The 23225-nt window shown below is 36.1% G+C and overlaps 2 non-coding genes across 2 annotated transcripts; both read right to left on the bottom strand.

Annotated features, from left to right (window-relative positions):
- Window positions 1–10702: 10702 nt before the first annotated feature.
- Window positions 10703–10809, bottom strand: LOC128287183 (small nucleolar RNA R71). The gene has a single exon (XR_008277879.1). It is a non-coding gene; the product is annotated as a small nucleolar RNA R71 (small nucleolar RNA).
- A 4422-nt stretch (window positions 10810–15231) lies between these two features.
- Window positions 15232–15338, bottom strand: LOC128287137 (small nucleolar RNA R71). Its single transcript, XR_008277834.1, has one exon. It is a non-coding gene; the product is annotated as a small nucleolar RNA R71 (small nucleolar RNA).
- Window positions 15339–23225: the final 7887 nt, after the last annotated feature.

Raw genomic sequence — 23225 nt, 5'->3', positions numbered from 1 at the left:
TTCCATATTCTGAGAAGAAGCTCACTTGTATTCAACTAATGACTGGTTATTTTTCTAGCTAGGTAATTTTTCAATTCAATATCGATTCTAACCTTTTCTTTCAGCTTGTGATCACACCCTCTAACCAAAGCCTCATTACAGCCCTCTAAAAGACCTTTTTGATTGATGTATCAGCTCAATTTATAGTGGTGGAGATTTGATTTTCAAGTAAGCCTATGGCAATAGCTTTTCATATTGACTAATGAGTGCTTTAATTGATGTTCTTAAACACCTTGAGTGATTTGAGTGAATCTTTGTGAGGATGTTAAACTCTGTGATATTTTGATCAAAGGTAATCATTTAGATAAGGGGAGACACCTATGTTTTCGTGATAAAATACTCAACTTGGAATGTTTGAAACTTTGATGTACTTTTAATTGAATTTTCAATGTAAGAATACTTATGGATTATTTTGAGATATTATTGATAGGGATTATAAATTGAGAAGAATTTATTTTGCTTGTAATTGAAGATTTTGCTTGAGGACAAGCAAACGCTTAAGTGTGGGGGTATTTGATAAACCGTAATTTATACATGTTTTTATCCCATGCTTAGCACAGTTATGGATGGTTTCTTCTTAATTAGATGAATTCGATGCTCTTAATTCTTTAATTTCATGTTTTATACTTAAGTGAGCATAAAAGAGTAAAAAGAGCGAGAAACGGGCCAAAAACGGAGAAAATGGACCCATATGGGAAATCAACGCGGCCTGGACTTCCTCACACGGGTGTGTCACATGGCCATGTCCCTTTGGCAGGATCAAAGCACGACTTACACGGGTAGACTACACGCTTGTGCCTATTTAACAGCCTTGACCACGGGCTGGAGTAATTGCACACGGGCGTGTCCTGGCCGAGCCCAAGTATAACTTTATTCGAGAAAGGCCAATTTTGAGGGCTCTTAGGCATTCTAAAGCCTATTTAAACACCTGAGGAGGCACTTAGGAAGGGGTACACAGAGTAGGAGCAAGGAATTACTCAAAGGACGCCGATTGGTCTATCTCAGAAGCCGAATTCATCATCAAGACTGAAGATCTCCCTTCAGATTCCCTCAGGAGTTTTGGGTTTTCTTTATGTTTTGTATACATTATTCTTCTGAGATATTTTCTTCTATAATTATGAACTAAACCCTCTAAATACCTAAGGGGAATGAAACCTAAGACGGATCTTGTTATTATTATCTGAATTGTATGATAAATATTTGACTTGTTCTTAATTATGTGTTCTTAATTCTTGTTTTATTATTCCAGGATATTGATTCGAGTTAGTGCTCTTATTCAGAGGAGGAATAGACCCTGTCTAAGAGTAAATTTGTCATAATTAAGCAGAGTTGATTGCATGCCTAGAGATAGGGTGATAAGATTTTGCCGGATTAGGGTGAAACCTAATAAGGGGATCCATAGATCGAGTTAATGCAACATTAGGTGTTAATTAGAAAGAGATTTCAATTAATCAACCTAGGGTTAGACGTTATTAGTATCGAGAGAGATAATAATATAACTTAGGGATTTCTACGGATCAAGTCAAATGAATAAATCGTCTGATTCAGAGTCAAATAACAAGTGAAGTCTAGGTGGATTTTCCCTTGGGTATTGTCTTAATCAATCAAGTTTTCTCAAAAGCTTTTCCCTAATTTCTCTCTGTGCACTCTTAGTTTAGTTAATTAATTTAGATAAACAAATCCCTTAATTTTTAGGCTAGATAATAAAAAGAAAGTAATAAACAAATCTGGTCTTGCTAAAGCTATACTACTGTTCAATAAGTACACTTGCCTTCATCGTGATAATAGTTAGTTTCAAGAACGCTTAATTATAAATTTTTAAAACCTGTCGCGAATATCACGTACCAATCTGCAACCTCATACTTGCGAGTGTTCATAACTTGACATGGTAAATCCTAATAAGAATGTTTTCCTAGTTCTATCAGCCTATGGATTTATCCCATCTACCAATCTTTACTTATTAACATCGTCGAGATATGATTTTACACCTTATAATTCTTGGGCTCTTTGTACTGGCAAATACTTTATGCTGCCATAGCCGAGCTATGGTTTTACATCCTTCAACCCATGTTAAATGTCTTGGCAGACATCACCATCTATACTATCACGATAAACTACCCTGTGTTTACTGTCCCAATAGTCTACCTCATGTTTACTATCTCGATAGACTACCCTGTGTTTATTGCCCTGATAGCCTACCATGTGTTTATTATCCCGATGGACTACCCCGTGTTTACTATCCCAATGGACTCTCTGTGCTGCCATAGTCGTGCTATGGTCTTACACGTTAAACCTCCTTTGAGGTGTCACTCCGTAGGACCTTCCATCGTCACGGCGACGCCCTAGAGAGCCTATTGATTACCATCATGGTGTTTCTATATGGAACCTAATATTTGTTGATATCAATCCATCTCATAACTATATTGATTCCCAAACACCAAAGTGTTCCCCCTGCAAGGCCCAAAGCTTCGTACATCACAGTTTGCACTTAGCAATACCATATGATGGTATCTTAACGGAATCCCTATTTCCTTATTCCTGTACCCATTCCTTCATTTTACTATTCCTAACCTTGATTCTTAAACACCACAATGTTCCTTTCGCAAGGCCTAGAACTTCGTATATCACGATTTGCACTCAACAATATCATATAGCGGTATCTAACAAATATTCTCATTTCTCAAATCCTATCTTCATATAGACCGTCAATAATTTCTCTTAGCAACATGCATACAGTACTCAAGCATATCATATAAATTATCATTGAACATACATTACAACAGTCTATCTATCATCAACTATCTACCATAAAACAACCAACAGGAAACAGGTGAAAGCTCTCACACACAACCTACTCTTTCTTCAAACACATACATCATAACTTAGGAAACCATAGTACATCATCATCGTGGTACAAGCAAGGTCACATAACACTATTTATCATCTAGGAGGCACAGTACATGAACTCACCTTGCTCTCTTTATCCTTGGCAGCTTAGCTTTTCCAAACGCCAGAGCCTCCCTTATCTTGACAGCTAAACATGACAACTATTTACTTGTTAAACTAAAGGTATTCGGTCCTTTTAAATCCTAGAATCTAGAATTATTTAGGTACTTTTAAGATTTATTATTTCTCCCTTTCTTCAATTCACCAATTCAGAGAGGTAAAGAAGCGTACCAATTCCTCAATTTCTCTAATATTATACTTCAATTCACACAACTGTTGTGGTGCACTAACTTGGTTTGCAATAGTGCCAAAAATGGTGGTTGTGGAACCTTGTTCACTAATGGTCAAATCCATAAATATTATTAAATAATATTTACGAGATAGGTATAGTGTTTTATTAAATTTTAAAATGGTAAGTTTTGTTAATTGGATAGTTAGGTAAAGTTAAATGGTTATGAAAAATGAGGTGTTGGGACCTCATTTTTGCAAATCGAGCCCATAAATAGTATTATTAAATATTTTCAAAGTTGTTATATAGGTAAATTGAAATTTGGTTCAAAACTTTTACTGTTTGGATAGTTAATTAAGGAAAAAGGACTAAATTGTAAAATACGTAAAAGTTAATCACTGTTGATTATTATTAGCTAAAATTCAATATTAACGTTTTTTAAGGATTTAAAGGATAATTAGACCCCTTTTTATCTTATAGTGGACGCTTGTATGTATAATTAAATGAAAAAAATAAACTTATTATATTATTATAATAAAACATGATAAAAATAAGTTAAAAAATAGGGCCATCATCTTCCTTTGGCTTTATTACAGAAAATTAGAAACAAAAACTCCATGGAAGGAACTTGGAAGTTCGGTGATCTAGTGTAGTTTCATGTAAGTGTATTTTTAACTCGTTTTTCGTAAATTTTATGTTTTTAATATCATTGCAACTAGGTCTAGCTAACCTGTATCTCTATTTTAAAATTTTTTAAAGATTTCGAAAGTTTCCATTGATGTTAATTGAATTTTTTTGAATGTTTATGGTAGAATTTGAAGCTTAGAAATGAAATAGGACTAATTTGTTAAGTAAATTTTGTTAGTTTTGTGTATAAGGACCAAATTGTAATAATTTAAAATTTGTCATGAAATTTATAAAAATTATGTTTTTATTGGGCTATACAATAATGAAATTGTAATGGGATTAAAAATCAAAGATTGATTTTGAAAGATACAATAGTTCGAGTTTTAGGGATTAAATTGAATAAAATGAAAAAATTTGGGGAAGTTGTGTAAAATTAAATTAAGTTGTTATATGCATAATTGATGAATTATAATGAATTATTATATATTTAGAATTGAATCAATCGGAAGTTAATTGAGACATAAGAGAAATTGCATATTAGTTTCGACACTTTGTGGTTGTCGTTTTTCGTAAGTTCATATGAGACTTACTTTACTAATTTATGATATATTTGTGTCATATTTTTATTATTGAATTTTTATTATATAATGTTTTCAACATCAAAAGGATTCAATCAAAAATATGAAATATCTATATGTGAAATAGATTTGACTAGGTAGCAATTGATTAATGGTATAAAGTAATTACTATGGAATTGAATGGAAATTAGTGGATGTTGAACTTGATTATGAAATTGATATGTATATAATGATATTACACAGTTAAATGTATATGCATAGTTTGAAGCTTACGGTTTGTAACTTATGATTTGTAACTTTATATGTTAATTCATTTAAATTCCTATATACTTTCATTGCTTAGCATGATCAAAGATAAAAGTAAGTTGAAAATAATTGACGAAATCAAGTTGTCGTGAAATGTCGATTCTCACGATGAAGGACTAAACTGTATAGGATACAAATAGTGTATTTGATGCAAGTATGGAATTGACTTTGTATTGGATTGAAAAATGTTATTTTATGAGATGACTTGTTGAATTAATTTATCAATTTTGGTTGTTGTGATATAATTGAAATTTTTAAGGAAGATTTGTTACTTAGTGAATGTACAAGTAATGTTTCAGTTTACCCGATAAGGCACTAAGTGCCAATTAAGTAGACGAGACTTAGCGCAATTGGATTACTTCAATTTGTCTGATGAGGCACTAGGCGCCAGAAGTATCGATAAGCGTCAAGAGTAAATTTTTCTATAACGGCCCGATTTTGGGCCTAGTTGGAACAGTGGTTTCAGGACCATGAATCCGACGTATAAAAACTTGTTTTTATTATATTTTCATGGGCTACAGTTTTACGGAATGATTTCGTGAAAATCTCGTTCGAAAATTTTGACGTTTGAGCACTCCATTTAGTAAAAAGGACTAAATTGTAAAAAGTGAAAAAGTTGACTTCTACATGCTAGAGGTGTCTAATTGCTATGAAATTTTAAATTTAAGGTCCTTATATATTAATTAGACCATTTTACTTTAAGTTGGACAAAAATAGACATAAGGTAAGAGAATTTTAGTGTTTTGAGAAAAGGGCATTTTGGTCATTTGGTAATTAAATGAATTGAAAACCAAAAATCAAGCCAAAATTTAGTCCATCTTCTTCATGCTTGGCCAAAAATTTCAAGGAAGATAGCTAGGGTTTTGCCACTTTTCAAGCTTGATTGTAAGTCCGTTCTTGCCCCGTTTTTAATGTTCTTTACATTTTTGAAGTCGTTATCACCCAATCTATCTATTTCTACCATTAATTTGAGAGATGATTGAGGTCTAGGGTTTGAACTATGTTAGATATTTGTGTATTTTGATGTCTAATGATAGATTATGCAAGTTTAATGTCAGATAAACAACTTTTTCTAGGTGATTTTTGATGAAAAATGTCAAAAGGATCTATTTGTAAAAAGATTTCAAAATATGTATAAAAGTGTGATTAAATGGAAAATGTGAGCTTCTATAAGCATGAAAGAGGTTTGTCTAGGCTTGGGTCTTGATGAAATTGAATAGATTTCATTTTACGAGCCTAGGGACTAAAATGTAAATATGTCAAAGTTTAGGGGCAAAAATGTAAATTTTCCATAATGTAAGTTTTGGACTGAATTAAGTAATGTGATTAATATATGAGTTAAATTTCCATTATAGATCAAGAGAAACGAGGTTCGAACCTAGATCGGGGGAAAAATAAAGTATTTGACGATTAGGTCCATTTCCTACTATTTTTGTACCGAGGTAAGTTCTTATGTAAATAATGTATTGTTTTAATTATATTTTAAATGCTTGATTATTGTATGAATTATGATTGACTTATGGACGTAATCGACAAAGTTACGACAAGCGTGAATTTCCTATTGAACCTTAGGAATAGATAGGATACAAATGTCATGACATTAGGGTTATTAAGTTTATGTGTAAGACCATAGCTGGAATATGGCATCAGTATGAGATTTTGTGTAAGACCATATCCGGGATATGGCATCGAAATGAGACTTCGTGTAAGACCATGGCTGGATTATTAGCATCGATCCGAGATCCCATGTAAAACCATATCTAGGATATGGCATTGGTATGATACCGTGTGTACGAAACTCCCGAGTATCCTTTATTATTCCAAGTGGTTCAACGGGTAATGTAACAAGTATGTCAAAGATGAATTATGTGTAAATCCATTTCGAGATGACTCAGATATGTACGTAAAACTCATACGAAATGAGCTTGTTATGTGATGAACCCTCGGTAAGGTTACGAATGAGTAAGTTATGATTATGAGATCTTAATAATATTTATGTCAATCATCATCATGTTAATTGCATGTTAAATGTTTAATTATAATGCCTATTATTTGCATGGGAACTTACTAAGCTATATAGCTTACTCCTTTTCTTTTCCCTTGTCCTATAGTGTCACCAAGCCAGCTCAGGGATCGGAGATTATCGGAGATCCAGTCACATTATAAACTTATTATTTTGGGTACCAATGATTTCAATATTTTGAGTTATGGCATGTATAGGGACTTGGTTATTTTGTTATGTGTCATAATTGATTTGGCCCTAATATGTTGGCCTATATTGGTTGATAATTCATTATGTAAATGGCCATTGAAATTGGATAATATTGGTTTAAGTATATATGCATATGATGATGTCTTCATGGATGTGGAAATTTGCAAGGTTTAAGTTGATTAATATGTGATGTTTGTGTATGATCAATGATAGCATGTGAATGGGGTATTGATGCCTTGGTTGTGGCTGATTTGGTTGAATGTATGATAAACCATAATTTATACATATTTCTATCCCATGCTTAGCACATTTTATGGATGATTTTTCCTTAAAATTGGTGAATTCGATGCTCCTAATGCCTTAATTTCATGTTTTATACTTAGGTGAGCATAGGAGAGTGAAAGGAACGAGAAACGGGCCAAAAACAGAGAAAATGGGCCAACGTACGAAATCAACATGGCCTGGACTTCCTCACACGGGCAAACCACACGGCCGTGTCCCTTTGGCAAGGTCAAAGCACTATTTACATGGGTAGATCACACGCCCGTGTCCATTTAACAACCTTAACCACGGCCTTAAGCAATCGCACACGGGCGTGTCCCTGCTGAGCCCAAGTTTAGTTCAATTTGAAAAAGGCTAATTTTGAGGGCTTTTAGGCATTCCAAAGCCTATTTAAACACCTGATGAGGCACTTAGATGGGGGACGCACAGGAGGAAGCAAGAAATTGCTTAAGGAAAGTCGATCGATCCATCTCAGAAGCTGGATTCACCATCAAGACTGAAGATCTCCCTTCAGATTCCCTCAGGAGTTTTGGGTTTTCTTATGTTTTGTTATTTTTATTCTTTTGAGATGTGCTCTTTCATTAGTATGAACTAAAACCCCTAAATACCTAAGGGGAATGAAACCTAAGACGGATCTTGTTATTATTATTTGAATTGTATGATAAATATTTGACTTGTTCTTAATTATGTGTTCTTAATTCTTGTTTTGATATTCCAGGATATTGATTCAAGTTAAGCTCTTATTCAGAGGAAGAATAGACCCTGTTTAAGAGTAAATTTGTCATAATTAAGCAGAGTTGATTGTGCGCCTAGAGATAGGGTGACAAGATTTTGCCAGATTAGGGTGAAACCTAATAAGGGGATTCATAGATTGAGTTAATGCAACCCTAGGGCGTTAATTAGAAGGAGATTGCAATTATTCAATCTAGGGTTAGACGTTGTTAGTCTCGAGAGAGATAATAATATAACTTAGGGATCTCTACAGAACAAGTTAAATGAATAAATCGTCCGATTCAGAGTTAAATAACAAGTGAAGTCTAGGTGGATTTTTCCTTAGGTATTGTTGATCGCGATTTTCGTGACAGGTAAGTTTTATATATTTATAATTAATTATTCTTGAAACTAACTATTATCACGATGTAGGCAAGTGTACCTATCGAACAGTAGTATAGTTTTAGCAAGACCAGATTGTTGAACCTAAAGGAACTAAAAGTACTAGTAATGACTGTCTTTTTATTATCTAGCCTAAGAATAAGGGGGTTTTGTTTTAACTAACTAATTATCTAAACTAAGAATTCACAGAAAATAGAATTGGAGAATTGCTTTTGGAAAAACGATTGAATTAAGACAATACCTAAGGAACAATCCACCTAGACTTAACTTGTTATTTTGACTCTGAATCGAACGATTTATTCATTTAACTTGTTCCGTAGAGATCCCTAAGTTATGTTATTATCCCTATTCAAGACTAATAACGTCTAATCCCTAGATTGAATAATTAACACTTTTCTCTAATTAACACCCTAGGGTTGCATTAACTCAATCTATGGATCCCCTTATTAGGTTTCACCCTAATCCGGCAAAATCTTGTCACCCTATCTCTATGCACGCAATCAACTCCGCTTAATTATGACAAATGTACTCTTAGATAGGGTCTATTCCTCCTCTGAATAAGAGTTTATCTTAAATCAGTATCCTGGGATATCAAAACAAGAATTAAGAACACATAATTAAGAATAAGTCAAATATTTATCATACAATTTAGAAAATAATAATAAGATTCGTATAATAACAAGATTCGTCTTAGGTTTCATTCCCCTTAGGTATTTAGGGGATTTAGTTCATAACCAAAAAGGAAAACATCTCAGAAGAATTATGAATACAAAACATAAAGAAAACCCAAAACTCTTGAAGGGAAATTGAGGGGAGATCTTCAGTCTTGATGGTGAATCCAGCTTCCGAGATGGATCAATCGGCTTCCCTTGAGTAGTTCCCTACCTTATTCTCTCCCTGTGTCTTTTCCTCTTCATGTAGGGTGTATTTATAGGCTTTAGAATGCCTAAAAGCCCTCAAAATTAGCCTTTTTTAAATTGGACTCAACTTGGGCTCGGCAGGGACACGCTCGTGTGACACACCCGTGTGCGATTACTTCAGGCCGTGCTCGAGCCTGTTCGAATGGCACGGGCATGTGTTTACCCGTGTCAGTCGTGCTTCGATTCTGCTAAATTGACAAGGCTATGTGGTCAGCCCGTGTGAGGAAGTCCAATTTGTGTTGATTTCATAAATTGGCCCATTTTCTCCATTTTTTGCCCGTTTCTCGTTCCTTTCGCTCTCCTATGCTCACCTAAGTATAAAACATGAAATTAAGGCATTAGGAGCATCGAATTCACCAATTCTAAGGAAATATTATCCATAAAATATGTTAAGCATGGGGTAAAAATATGTATAAATTACGGTTTATCAATTGTCTTAATCAATCGAGTTTTCCAAAAAGTATTTTCCCCAAATTTCTTTTCTGTGATTTCTTAGTTTAGTTAATTAGTTAGATAAACAAAAACCCTTTTATTTTTTAGGCTAGATAATAAAAAGAAAGTTGATACTAGTACTTTTAGTTCCTTTGGGTTCGATAATCCGGTCTTGCTAAAGCTATACTACTGTTCGGTAGGTACACTTGTCTTTATCGTGATAATAGTTAGTTTCAAGAACGATTCATTATAAATATTTAAAACCTGTCACGAATATTACGTATCAAGTTTTTGGCGCTGTTGCCGGGGAACTAAGATATTAGGAACACTCGATTTTTATTACTTTAGCCATTTACTTTTACTACAATTTAAATTTTATTCTAATTTTTATTACTAATTCTTCTTTTCCCCTTTTTTTGGCAGGTTCTTGTAGTTTATGACTAGAAGAAACCCGTCAAGACCATTACTTTTTGACAGTGAGATCGATCACACAGTTCGCAGAAACCAAAGAGAAATAAGGCGAAGCTTAAGATACACAGAGAACGAGCAAGAGGACGATATTCAAACCATAACCAATGAGATGGCTGAAAATCAGGAAAACCTGATACCTCCTGCGATTGTTGTTAATCCAGTAAATCAGAATCCTGCTCTGCGCACTATTAATGATTATACTAAACCTTCTTTAAGAGGAACTGAATCGAGCATAGTGAGACCTACTGTAGCTGCATATACTTTTGAACTGAAACCTAACACAATTCAAATGATACATCAATTTGTTCAGTTTGATGGTTTGCAGGACGAAGATCCCAACTCTCACTTGGCAAACTTTTTGGAACTATGCGATACTTTTAAAGTTAATGGTGTTTCTGATGACGCCATTCACCTTCGGTTATTCCCTTTTTCTTTGAGAAACAAAGCTAAACAATGGTTGAATTCATTACCACGGAGGTCAATCACTACTTGGGAACAAATGATCGAAAAGTTTTTACTAAAATTTTTTCCGCCAGCTAAAACGGCTAAATTACGCAATGATATCTTTTCTTTTGTGCAGATGGATTTAGAGACATTCTACAATGCATGGGAGAGATACAAAGACCTTTTGCAAAGATGCCCTCACCATGGGTTACCACTCTGGCTACAGGTTTAAACTTTTCATAATGGCCTGAATCCTTCGACTCGACAAATGGTTGATGCAACTGCTGGCGAAACCATCAATAATAAAACACCTGAAGATGCTTATGAGTATTTAGAGGAGATGTAACTGAATAACCATCAGTGGCAAGTCATGAGGACTAAGCCAACGAAAATAACCGGCGTTTATAACGTCGATTCAGTCACTATGCTCTCTAATCAGGTAGAACTCTTTAATAAGAAAATTGATGGTTTTCTTAGTTCTTCACGGTTCACCCAGTAATGCAGTGCGAAGCAAATGGATTTGGATTGAACAGTTCAGAATACCCACCTTATGGCCACAAAATGGAGAACGAGCAGTTAAATTACATGGGTAATAATCCTTGATCTCAAAACAATCCTTATAGCAATACTTACAATGCAGGTTGGAGGAATCACAAAAATTTTTCATGGGGAGGCCAAGGAAATTAGAAGCGCCACCCTCCGGGCTTTCAAAGAACCACCATACCAAAGAAAAAAAAAAGTGAACCTTGAGGAGATGCTAACCAAATTCATCTCAGTGTTGGAGACTCATTTTTAGAATACCGAGACGACACTCAAAAATCAACAAGCATCAATCCAGGGGCTCGAAACTCAGATTGGACAGCTCACCAAGTTGATTTTCGAACAACCACAAGGTAGCCTGCCAAGCAACACTGAATCTAACCCAAGGGAGCAACCCAACGTAATTTTCATTCAAGATGAGGAAGGGTTAGTGGCAAAACCAAGGCCAGAATCGGTGGTAAACAAAGGTAAGAATGAGGTAGGCCAAAACGAACAAAAATCGGTAAGCCCAGAATATAAACCTCGTGTGCCATACCCTAATGCGACAAGGAAAGACCGCTCAGATGAACAATTTGGTAAATCCCTTCAACTTTTAAAGAAACTACATATTAACTTACCGTTTATTGAAGCACTTTCTTAGATGCCAAACGCAGTCAAATTCTTAAAGGAGCTTCTAACAAATAAACGAATGAAAGGTCACATGTGGAGCTGAACGCGGTTTGCTCAGCCATTCTTCAAAATAAGCTACCCAACAAACTAAAAGATCCAGGGAGTTTTATGATTCCTTGTTTAATTGGTATTTTAGATGTTAATAATGCGTTGGCTGATCTAGGGGCTAGTATCAATGTTATTCCTTACAAATTGTTTAAGCAACTAGGTCTAGGGATACCGAAACAAACTAGGATAAGCATTCAATTAGCAGATAAAATTGTCAAATTTCCTAGGGGTATCATTAAAGACGTACTCATTAAAATTGAAAAATTTATATTCCCAGTTGATTTTGTTGTTTTAGACATAGAAGAGGACAATAATGTTCCTTTAAATTTGGGAAGGCTTTTTTAGCAACTGCTAGAACAATTATTGATGTTGGCACAGGTGAACTCACACTTCGTGTAAGAGACGAAACAATCAACCTTCAAGCTCACAACCCGAACAACACATCGAAAATTAAAGGTGATTGTACAAATTGTTCTACTAAGACTGATCATACAGAGCAACCTATTTTGCAGGAAATAAGTTTGAAGGACACACATCAACCATGTTCAATCCACAACAAAGAATCTACCTATGAAGAACGAAGGTTACGAATCGAGGAGTTAGATGAATGGCTAACATTTAAACCGAGAAAACACGATAAAACAAAACTACGCCAGAACGAGCTCAATGCCTCACCAAATCAACTTCAAGTTGGAGACAATGTACTACTAGATGCAACAAATCCTCGAATCGCCACTTCTGAATCAAATGAAAAAACCCCTCTTATGGTAACTAGCATTTTTCCATACAGTACGGTTGAGGTAAATCACCCCAAATTCGACATGTTCAAGGTAAATAGTACTTGTCATAAACCTTATGTTGATAAAATTTATAGCAGGGATGAGGAGTGTAAACTCCTTAATCCACCATGATCACACACCAGAGAGGTAAGTTGAGCTTAGACTATAAATAAGCGCTTCTTGGGAGGCAACCCGAGCACTAACAATATTAATTTCTTTAAATTTTATTTTTAACATCTAACATACTAACCGACTCATGGAACACATGCTTTCTAAAGCACATACGGCCGGGAACATGGGCGTGCCTTAGGCGGTGTAAAAATAGGGCGAAAATTTCCAAAACACGAGATGCGATAAGTCACCACGGCCGTGCGTTAGGACCATGGGCGAATCTGCCAAAACAACACGGGCGTTGGCCTACATACACGGGTGTGGGAGAAACGAACAAAGATAGACACGGCCATGGGACACAGTTGTGTGTACCCACACGCCGAAGGAACACGGGCGTGGGCCAAATGTCAGACGCCCCTAAATTCAAAATTCGCGAATCACACGGGTGATAAACCGTGATTTATACATATTTTTACCCCATGTTTAACGCATTTTATGGATGATTTACCATTAGAATTGGTAAATTCGATGCTTCTAATGCTTTAAATTCATGTTTTATACTTAGAAGAGCATAGGAGAGCGAAAGGAATGAGAAACGGGCCAAAAACGGAGAAAATGGGCCAAAGTACAAAATCAACACGGCCTGGACCTCCTCACACGGGTAGATCACATGGCAGTGTCAATTTGGCAAGCTCGAGCACGGCCTAAAGTAATCGCACATGGGTATGTCCCTGCCGAGCCCAAGTTGAGTCCAATTTGGAAAAGGCTAATTTTGAAGGCTCTTAGGCATTCCAAAGCCTATAAAGACACCCTAGAGGAGGAAGAAAAGGGACACACAGGGAAGGAGTAAGAAATTACTCCGAGGAAGCCGATTGATCCATCTCAGAAGCCGGATTCATCATCAAGACTGAAGATCTCTCCTCAATTTTCCCTTCAAGAGTTTTGGGTTTTCCTTATGTTTTGTATTCTTTATTAGTCTGAGATGTTTTCTTACTTAGTTATGAACTAAAACCCCTAAATACCTAAGGGGAATGAAACCTAAGACGAATCTTGTTATTATTTTCTGAATTGTATGATAAATATTTAACTTGTTCTTAATTATGTGTTCTTAATTCTTTTTGATATCCCGGATCTTGATTCAAGATAAGCTCTTATTCAGAGGAGGAATAGACCCTGTCTAAGAGTACATTTGTCATAATTAAGCGGAGTTGTTTGTCCGTCTAGACATAGGGTGACAAGATTTTGCCGAATTAGGGTGAAACCTAATAAGGGGATCCATAGATCGAGTTAATGCAACCCTAGGGTGTTAATTAGAGAAAGGTTTCAATTATTCAATCTAGGGATTAGACGTTATTAGTCTTGAATAGGGATAATAACATAACTTAGGGATCTCTACGGAACAAGTTAAATGAATAAATCGTTCGATTCAGAGTCAAAATAACAAGTTAAGTCTAGGTGGATTGTTCCTTAGGTATTGTCTTAATTCAATCGTTTTTCCAAAAGCAATTCTCCAATTCTATTTTCTGTGAATTCTTAGTTTAGATAATTAGTTAGTTAAAACAAAACCCCCTTATTCTTAGGCTAGATAATAAAAAGACAGTCATTACTAGTACTTTTAGTTCCTTTAGGTTCAACAATCTGGTCTTGCTAAAACTCTACTACTGTTCGATAGGTACACTTGCCTACATCGTGATAATAGTTAGTTTCAAGAATGATTATTTATAAATATTTAAAACCTATCACGAAATCACGCGATCAAGTTTTTGGCGCTGTTGCCGGGGAACTAAGATATTAGGAGCGCTCAATTTTTATTACTTTAGCCATTTATTTTTCTTGCAATTTAATTTAATTTAAATTTTTTATTATTATTTATTAATTTACTTTTTTCATTCTCTTGGCAGGTTTTTATAGTTTATGACTAGAAGAAACCAGTCAGAACCACTACTTTTTGACGAAGAAATCGATCGCACAGTTCGCAGACATCAAAGAGAAATAAAGCGAAGCTTAAGATACACTGAGAACGAGCAAGAGGACGATACTCAACCCCCAATCGAAGAGATGGCTGAAAACCAAGACAATCAGCTACTCCTACAATTGCGATTAATCAAAATCCTACTCCACGCACTATGTATGATTATGCTAAACTTTCTTTAACAGGAACTGAATCGAGCCTAGTTAGACCTGCTGTAGCTACAAATACTTTTGAACTAAAACCTAACACTATTCAAATGATACAACAATTTGTTCAGTTTGAAGGTTTGCAGGGTGAGGATCCCAACGCTCACTTAGCAAACTTCTTAGAACTATGCGATACATTTAAAATTAATGGTGTTTCTGATGATGCCATTCGTCTTTGATTATTCCCTTTTTCGTTGAGAAACAAAGCTAAACAGTGGTTGAACTCATTACCACAAGGTCAATCACTACTTGGGAACAAATGACCGAAAAATTTCAATTAAAATATTTTCCGCCAGCTAAAACGACTAAATTACGTAATGATATCTCTTCGTGTGTGCAGATGGACTTAGAAACTTTTTACGATGCATGAGAGAGATACAAAGACTTATTGAGAAGGTGCCCTCACCATGGGTTACCATTTTGGCTACAGGTTCAAACGTTCCATAATGGCCTGAATCCTTCGACTCGACAAATGGTTGACGCAGTTGCTGGCGGAACCATTAATAATAAAACACCTGAAGATGCCTACGATTTTATAAAGGAGATGTCACTGAATAACTATCAGTGCCAAGTCATGAGGACTAAGCCAACTAAAACAGCAGGCGTTTATAACATTGATTCGGTTACTATGCTGTCAAACTAGGTAGAACTTCTAAATAAAAAGATTGATGGTTTACTTGGTTCTACTCAGGTACATCCAGTAATGAGGTGCGAGACGAATGGAGGAGGAGCATGCACAGAGTATCAACCTTTCAACCCTAGCATCGAGGAGGAACAATTCCAATATATGGGTAAGAATAACTCTCGATCCCAAAATAACCCATAAAGTAACACTTACAATACAGGTTGGAGGAACCACCCCAATTTCTCGTGGGGCAGTCAAGGAAATCAAAGACCACAACATCCTCCAGGTTTTCAACAACCACCCTATCAACAAGAAAAGAAGCCGAACCTTGAAGAGATGCTCTCAAAGTTTATATCGGTGTCAGAAACCCATATTTAGAACACCGAGACAGCACTTAAAAATCAACAAGCGTCGATCCAAGGGCTCGAAACTCAGATAGGCCAACTTTCCAAACTAATCTCTGAATGACCACAAGGTAGCTTGCCAAGTAATACTGAACCCAACCCAAGGGAACAGCTCAACGCAATTAATATTCAAGATGACAAAGGAGTGATTGAGCCTCAAACTAGAACCGAGGCAAGAACCTGTGGTAAGCAAAGGTCAAGGTGAGGTAGGTCATAATAAAAACAAATTAGTGAATGTCGAATATAAACCTCGTGTGCCATACCCAAACACGACAAGGAAAGACATCTCAAATGAACAATTTGGTAAATTCTTTAAACTATTAAAAAAATTATAAATTAACTTAGCGTTTATTGAATTTCTATAAAAGATGCCAAACGCAATGAAATTTTTAAAAGAGCTTTTAGCAAATAAGCGGAAGTTGGACGAGGCGTCACATGTGGAGCTAGACGCAGTGTGCTCAGCTATTCTACAAAATAAGCTACCGAGCAAATTAAAAGATCCAGGGAGTTTTACAATTCCTTGCTTAATTGGTAGTTTAGATGTTAATAATGCATTAGCTGATTTAGGGGTTAGAATCAACGTCATGCCTTAAAAATGTTTAAGCAACTAGGTCTCAAGAAACCCAAACAGACTAGGATGAGCATTCAATTAGTAGATAACACTATAAGATTCCCTAGGGGTATTATTGAAGATGTGATAGTTAAAATCGATAAATTTATATTCCCCATTGACTTCATTGTTCTAGACATAGAGGAGGATAGCAATACTTCTTTAATTCTAGGAAGCCCTTTTTAGCAATTGCTAAAGCAATTATTGATGTTGGCACAGGTGAACTCACACTCCGTATGGGAGACAAAACAATCACCCTTCAAGCTCGTAATTCCAGCAACACATTGGAAATTGAAGCTGATCGTCTAAACCATTCTACTAAAACTGACAATATGGTGTAACCTTCTTTGCAGGAAATGAGTCTAAAGGAAGTACATGAGCCATTCTCAAGCAATAGTAGAGGACCTATTCATGAAGATCGAAGGCTACAAATCGAGGACCTAGATGAATGACGGACGCATAAACCAAGAACACCCGACAAACCGAATCTATGACAGAACGAGCTCAATACCTTTCCAAATCAACTTAAGGTTGGAGATAGAGTCTTATTAGATGCCACAGATCCCCACATTGTTACTACCATACCGAATGAAGAACTCCCTCTTACGGTACTTAGCATTTTCCCATTCGGTATAGTTGAGGTGAGTCATCCCAAGTTCGGCACTTTTAAGGTAAACAACACCCGTTTAAAACCTTATTTTGATGAGATTGATAACAGGAATGAGGAGTATAAACTCCTCAAACCACCATGATCATTCAAAGGAGAGGTAAGTCAAGCTTAGACTATAAATAAGCACTTCTCGGGAGGCAACCCAAGCACTAACTGTATTAACTTCTTTAAAATTTAGTCTTCAACACCTAACTTACTAATGGAGCTCTTGAATACAGGTTTTCCACAAAGACACGGCCAAGCACACAGGCGTGCTTAGAGTCGTGTAAAAATAGGGAAAAGATTTCCCTAAACACGGGCTACAATAAAATGCCACGGTCGTGCGAATGTCCATGGTCGAGCCTGCCAAAACAACACGGGCATGGGAGAAGCGAAGAACGCCAGACACAGCCGTGTGCACCCATACGCCTAAGGAACACGGGTGTCTACTAAATGTCAGACACGCCCAAATTCAAAATTTGCAAACACACGGGCTGAAATTGGGGAACACGGGCGTGTTACCTGGCCGTGTGCCCCAAAATGTATAAATACCCTGCACTATTCATTGTCTTCCCCACTCAAAAACCCTAACCTTAGCCGCTGCAATTCCACACGGCTTCCCCACCACCCCCGTTTGCCTCCCCCAACTCCATTTTTGACGCCCAATCCCCCATTCCTAACATTTGTTTACTTCTTTCTTGTCTATTTTAATGATTTCTAAGGCTTTTTTATCATAATAATATGCAAGTTTTTATGTTATTTTCATACTTTTAAATGTCATAATCTAGAATAATTTTCATTTTTTTCATGTTCAAGTTTTTTTTATTTCATCACAAGATTTCTTTACTTCATTTGATTAGTTAAAAGTAAAATATTCATGGTTAGGATAGGTGGAATACTCATGCCTTTTTCAAATATTCTAACTCAATCCTCATACTTTTCAAATGCTTTTTGTTATTTGCCAAATTTTTTTATATATATCTTTTATTATTATTCATGCTATTATCATGCAATGCCACAAAAGTATGCTATAAAATGGATTAGTTTGATTAGAATTGTTAAGTGATGATAGTTGTGGCTGAAGTATTAGTCATAATCTATGACTTTTTGAATTTAGATACATTCTTCCTTGTCCACTCATGAAAACAAAGTAATGGTTTTGATTGCAGGTTCAAAATGTCATCTTCACGTGGTAAAAAGGCCGTTGTCCCTACTTCAAAGAAAAGGAAAGGAGCGTCAGCTTCCTCGGGTCCTACTGCGGAAGTTTGTCACCCTTCCTTGAGGTTCCCCATCGGGCCCCAAGAAGAACTATTCCAAATACTCATGGCCTGACCTTTAATTGTGGGCCACTGCATCGACTGGGCCGCAGTAGAACAAGTTTAGTTAGCTGAAACGATTCGGGCCCCCCTAACCACCGACCCTTGGGAGCTGTTCTTTAGGATCATCGAGCCAACATACCTCGAGATTATGATGGAACTATGCTCAATGTTCCATCTTCAGACCATAATGATGAACTACGATGATCCCGGCACGGTCCAATTTCGCCTAGGCGGGTTAGTCCGCTAGCTCAGCGTCCCAGAATTCGGTACGGCACTGGGTTTATAAACGGAGGAATTCAAGGAGAAGAATGACTTACATGCTCTCAATCGCCATATCCATCCTTCTCCTTTACGGTGCTTGGACGCACTAGTACTAGGTGGGGCCACCTACAATCCTAGTCACTCCAAGGCATTGGCTCTCCCTCCATCTCTGAGGTACCTACACTCCATTTTGGCTCACACGATTACAGGACAGCGAGAGAGCACTGGTGTCGTCAACACTCATAACGCCTATTTTTTATGGTGTATGTCACACGGGCACGTCATCGATCTTGCCTATTCCATCGCCCTCGCGATTCAGCACCAAACGAAGCAGCATAGGAAGGGGGTCATCTCTATTAGCCCCTATGTTACTCGATTGGCTCGACACTTCGGGCTTCTCAGCACCGCAACCCAAGAATCATCCTTAACCCTCATTGGCCAGATGTCTCCACAAGGCATCTCGAGCATGCTTAGCATGAGGATGATCGAAAAGCGCCGAGAAACCTACCCTCCTCAATATCATCTCACCCATTTTACCGAGGAGGAGGCCTACAAGGACATTCCTAATGATGTCCCTCCACAACATGAGGACCCACCGACTCAGCCATCACCACCCTCTCGTCCAGTTCATGCGACGGTTTCATATGCTGACATCTCTGAGTGCCTCACTCGATTCGAGCAGTAGTGTTTTCAACAATTTGATAACATTGATGCTACTCTACAACAGATCTGTCAGCACCTCCACATCTCATCGCCAGTCCCACCTCGCGAACCATCCAGCGATGAAGATGTTTAAAAATATTTATTTATTATTTTATGTTTTTAATTTTTATTAAAACTACTTTTTATTTTTATTAGATTTTAGAATTTTATTTTTAATTATCAATTTCGGTTATTTCTTTATTAGTAATTATTCTTCCTAATATCCCCTAAAAAGTTCCTGATTTTATCACAGTTATATAGAACTCTTAAGCTCGTCATCGCATAGGAACTAAAAACTACACCGGGAAAGGTTCTCCACGACTGCCATGTCCTGATCGACCACGACCATAGCTACCACTAGATATAATATTCTTTTAGCACAGGACTTATGGACTAATGAACCTCTACCACCGCCGGAGTATCCTCCTCCACTCTCGCACCGATTACTCTCCAAAACTTCAGTTCGAGGAATTCATCATACAGGAAGTTTCACTTCTCTCCCTATCTTATTTTTATATTCTAATATCTATCTTTGTACATTGAGGGCAATGTACATCTTAAGTGTGGGGGGTATTTATTTCATTATCAGAAAAATCCCTGAATGACTGCCTTGTTCTCTTGGAAAGCTTTCATATCGTATTTAGGATAAATTTTGATTGACTTATGACGTTGATTGATATATCTTGAATTAAAACATAGGCATTTATGCATTAATTGTTTAAACCTCAAGACATTAGAGAATCAAATATGATAAGTTGATTTTTAAGAATTTAAAATTTTAGGTTGTTTTCCCAAAGTTTAGGTATTACTTTGAGTTAGAATTCACAAGTTTTAAACATAAAAAAGCCATAATTTTGTGATATTCTTGAGCCTTTTGAGCATCTATTAATTCTTTCATACTCACTTTTATTATTACTTTGAGTGCGTCAGTATTGAACTGTTATTCTAGAACTTGCTTGATTATGCATGTCAAGACCACACCATTTGATTTGATATGTCAAAATGATTAAGGCACTTAGGATTAACCCACTTATGCCATGAAAAGCCTACCTCCACGATTAACCCCTAGTAAACCCCCTTAAGCCTAACAAGCCCTTTCTTGTATTACCCTTAATATTAACCCTTAACCCATTATTGTTGAAATCCCCTAAATTAATCTCTATTTTTGTTGAGATTTGAGTTGAATAAATTGCTTAGCTATGTCTTGTTCTTAATATTTAGTTTATGTTATTTAACTTGTTCTTTAAAAAAAAACATGTATACATATTAGTAGTGATCTTCTATTTGTAAGCTTTAGTATTTAAATTCCATAATCAAAGGAGTTATGTTGTACATAAGTGATGACTAAATATTTTTCTAGTTAAGTAATTTTTCAACTCAATCTCGATTCTAACCCTTTCTTTCAGCTTGTAACCACACCCCCTAAGCAAGCCTCATTACAACCCTCTAAAGACCTTTTGATTAATGTATCATCTTAAATTATAGTGGTGGAGATTTGATTTTCATGTAAGCCTATGGTAATGACTTTTCATTATTGACTATTGAGTGCTTCATTTATTGTCCTTAAACACCTCGAGTGATTTGAGTGAATCTTTAGTGACGATGTGAAACTCTGTAATATTCTGAATCAAAGGTAATTACTTAGATGAGGGGAGACACCTATGTTTTCATGATTAAATACTCAACTTGGAATGTTTGAAACTTTTATGTTCTTTTAGTTGAATTCTCAATGTATGATTACCTATGGATTATTTTGAGATATTATCGATAGAAATTATAAGTTGAGAAGAATTTATTTTGATTATGAGTTGAGAATTTTGCTTAAGGACAAGCAAACGCTTAAGTGTGGGGGTATTTGATAAACCGTAATTTATACATATTTTTACCCCATGTTTAACACATTTTATGGATGATTTCCCATTAGAAATGGTGAATTTGATGCTCCTAATGCTTTAATTTCATGTTTTATACTTAGGAGAGCATAGGAGAGCAAAAGGAACGAGAAACGGGCCAAAAACAGAGAAAATGGGCCAAAGTACGAAATCAACACGGCCTGGACCTCCTCACACGGGCAGACCACACGACCGTGTCAATTTGGCAGGCTCAAGCACGGCTTAAGTAATCGCACATGGGCGTGTCCTTGCCGAGCCCAAGTTTGTCCAATTCGGAAAAGGCTAATTTTGAGGGCTCTTAGGCATTCCAAAGCCTATAAATACACCCTAGAGGAGGAAGAAAAGGGACACACAGGTAGAGGTGATCATGGGCTGGGCGGCTCGGCCCGGCTCGAAGGCCCGCCCGAAAAATGGGAGGATTTGAGTAAAAATATAGGCCCGAAAAATGGGCTTGGGTGAAAAAGAGACCCGTTTAAAAAACGGGTCGGGCCTCGGGTAAGATTTTTTTGGCCCGGGCCTGGCCCGGCTCGGCCTGAATTTTATATTAAATTATTTTTTAATTTTAACTTTAAGTCTTTTAACTTTATTCTTCTTCTTTTTTCACTTTCATTTTATCATGCTGCTGCATTCCTCCCCTTTTTCCCATTTCTAAAACCCAAATCCCACTCACCTCACCACCACCTCCACCGATCCACCCAAATCCCGGTTTTACATCCACCACCTCCACTAGCCTTAAGCTCATCGACTTAGCTTCTTCATTTTGCTACTTCATTTGCGTCTCAGTAGCCTTTTCTTTACGGTAAGCTTTTTCCTCTTCTTCACTGCTGTATCTTCTTCTTGCAGGTTTTTGACAGTGCATCTTCTTCATACTGTAATTATTTTGGTGCTCTCTTTCTTATAGTTCTTATATTTTCTCACCCGCACCACCCGACAAAAATGAAAATGAAGAAAAATTAATTTGGTTTGGCGAAAAGGCATGGGAGTTAGGCATTTGTCTAAGAATAGCGAACATGACCCAGTCAAAGTACACATTACATTACTATTTTTGCACTTTCACATTTTATTCTTTAGTTAATGGCATGGATCAATGTTAGGATTTTCTTTTGGTGTTAAACCTAACTTAATTCGTTTGGGGTTATAATTCAATCCACCTAACTAATAATAAAAAAAAAACATTTTATTGAAAATGCCTATTTCTTTTCTAAAAATAAATTCACCTTTTTTTTCTTAATTTACTCCAAATATGAATATGTATTTAAATAAAATGTTTTATTTATTTTAAGAGTACCTTCAATTTAGAAGTTGAAAATTAAGCAAACCCCATTAAGATTTTAATAAATGTAGTATTTTAATTTAAATAACATGTGGTGGGGAAATTATTTTAATAACATGTAGATATGTGGTGGGCGAAAATTATAAATGGTAAATTAAATAGAGAAAAGCGAAAAGGGAAAATTAGTCACAGAAGCCATGTGTTAACATATTTTCTTGACTTGTGAAATAAACATGCTCTGTTCACATATTTTCTTTGCTTGTGAAATGAGGGTAGCATTCGTATGCTTTTAACGTGCAAATCATGGCTTTTCTTTAAATGGGGATATTTTTTTATAATTATTTTGAGTGTACTAAATGTATTAGTTTGTAACTTGGGTACTGTCTTTCACATTTATCCACTTCCTACATACATAGATGTGCTTTCTCTTAACTACCTAATTACAATTACCATTAATTTAATTGCCCTAAATTATTTAAATTGTATCATAATTATTAAATATTTTTAGTATGAAAATTAATAATCTTTTGATTTATTTGGATTTTAGGACTTGAGTTTTTATGACT

Source organism: Gossypium arboreum, chromosome 13, assembly GCF_025698485.1.
Source record: "Gossypium arboreum isolate Shixiya-1 chromosome 13, ASM2569848v2, whole genome shotgun sequence".
NCBI classification, from domain to species: Eukaryota; Viridiplantae; Streptophyta; class Magnoliopsida; order Malvales; family Malvaceae; genus Gossypium; species Gossypium arboreum.
This window is presented reverse-complemented; position numbering and strand designations above follow the sequence as displayed.